This window comes from Equus asinus, chromosome 12 (genome assembly GCF_041296235.1).
Source record: "Equus asinus isolate D_3611 breed Donkey chromosome 12, EquAss-T2T_v2, whole genome shotgun sequence".
Taxonomy (NCBI): Eukaryota; Metazoa; Chordata; class Mammalia; order Perissodactyla; family Equidae; genus Equus; species Equus asinus.
The window spans coordinates 44768686-44770950 of NC_091801.1; the positions used below are offsets into that span (position 1 = coordinate 44768686).

At 38.8% G+C, this 2265-nt stretch overlaps 1 non-coding gene across 1 annotated transcript; it reads right to left on the bottom strand.

Annotated features, from left to right (window-relative positions):
- Positions 1–1411: 1411 nt before the first annotated feature.
- On the bottom strand, positions 1412–1537 carry LOC123275911 (U4atac minor spliceosomal RNA). The gene has a single exon (XR_006512082.1). It is a non-coding gene; the product is annotated as a U4atac minor spliceosomal RNA (small nuclear RNA).
- Between the last annotated feature and the right edge of the window lie 728 nt (positions 1538–2265).

The following is a 2265-nucleotide window of genomic DNA, read 5'->3' on the forward strand; positions in this document are numbered from 1 at the left end:
AACCAAATCCCAATGGAACTGACATAATTCTTTCCCTCAGAGAAGCTTAAAGCACTTTGCCATCAACACAATATCCAGGCTCACAGCAGTCCTGGAAACAAATGCGATCCTTCACGGCCACCTAAACACTCCATATGCAATGCATTTCCCCCCTTGAGATCTTTCCTTTAGTGCTGGAAACCATGTAGATGCTTAAGAAATGTTATTATGAAAAACAATAATATTTATTCAAGGTCCCACAGTGATGCTAAGAAACTGAGCCCAGCTAAGGATCATATCAGAATCTGCAGTCTCCCTCAGCAAAGCAGGAGAGCTTTGTGACTACACAGTCACTGTGCCAGCCAGCCAGCAGGGTTTTCCAAGTGTTGCCCAGACAGGCAACCCAAAGGAAAGAATACCACAAACTGAAGGACTAAAACAAATACTGAGGAAAATATGGTTCATGGCCTCGAGTTGCCTTCTATCAAAGGGAAACAGAAAATCTTCCAAAAATAACAATATATGCTATCAAATATGTCCAGGTGCATAACGCCTCTCGGCTGTATATAGCTATAAAACTACACAGTAAAGAGAGTTCTCAGGACCAGAAAATATGTACTGGATCTTCATTTTGTTCGTACTTAAATTAGTGTGGTTGCGAGCTTTTTAATAACGCAGTTGTGGCCTCACCATTTACAGCTGTGTGATCTGGGGTTTCATCTTTTTTTAGCCTCATCATTACTATCTATAAAATGGGGATAAAAACAGTACTAATTTAATATAATCATTGTGAGCATTAAATGAAACACTTCATGTAAAATACTCAGCACAGGACCTGTCACATAGGAAACTCTCAAAATTACTGTTATTATATTTATCTTCTTTTTTGCATGTGTCATAAATCTGAATTTGTGTAACAGTTTATTTCAATTTTTGCATTCTGATTATAAAAGTATTATCTGTTAATTGTAGAAATTTTAATAAATACAGAATAATATGATTGGGAAAATAAATCTTACTCATAATTCTACCATTCACAGATTTAAAAATATTAGCTTTGCAATAAATTTCCAATTTCTAAGGGCAAGGGCCACATTGTTTTCTTTGTGCAAAGTACTTGGAACATAGCAGCTGCCCACTGAGTGGATACTGGAAGATGTCATAGTCAGAAACAAGTGTATAACAAGATAGCTATATTTATATATAAGTAAAAGGAAACATTCCTAAAGGATGATCTCTGGGCTCCTTTCAAAGTAACAAAATCACCCAGAATCAATGGAAGAACAAGATAAAAATACAGATTCCTTAGGTTACATGCAGGGCTCCCCATAAGCCATACTACCTGAATGTTCATAGTATAATGCTATACTTGGTTGCTCTGTCTAAACTGTATGAATTTGATGTCCTCTGTGTAGTGATTCTTACTTTTCTTTTTTCCAAAAATTTCACCAAGGTAAAGCAGAGCTCTGGTTGATGGCTGTGTGTCGTTCAGGCCTTAGCAGTATTGCCCTCACTACATGCTCATTGGACAGTAGCGCAACGCCAAGAAAAGGATGGTTGTGTGATGATTCTCCTATGTCCTATTCCTTTCCTTTTACTCAAAATCTTTCACACAGGTAGTCTGAAAACTACATGAAAGCAGGCATTTGCACCTTCTCTTTCTTTTAGATTTTCTATTATCTTCTAGGTCCAGACTTTGTACCTCATGGTCACACCCTAAATTTCATGGACTGATAAACTGAGTCAGCACCCATTCCAGATCACTGACTTATCCCAACCAGGTTGGGGCAATTAAGGAAAGCAAAACTTTTTTTTTGGTTCAACTTCACTTCCATTTAATTCCATCTAAAAAATATATAGGGGACAGCCCAGGTGGCCTTTAGTTGTTCCTACTTAGTCTCTTGCATCATATCAAAGGCATCTATTGAGAAACTGAGCTGCTGAATGAATGCCTCAGATTGGGTCCACAAAACCCCAGTTCACTAATCCTGGGTGGCTATTGTGTGGCAAACTTTTTCATGATCATGGTGGTATTAAGAAACAATATGAGGGCCAGCCCCATGGTGTAGTGGTTAAGGCTCTGTGTCCTCCGCTTTGGTGGCCCGAGTTCATGGGTTTGGATCCCAGGCACGGACCTACACTATTCATTGGCCAAGCTATGGTGGCGTTGGGAGGAAGACTGGCAACAGATCTTAGCTCAGGGATAATCTCCTACAGCAAAAAAAAAAAAAAAGAAAGAAAAGAAAAGAAAAAGAAAGAGTGAATGTGGCCTTTGGAGCCACACTA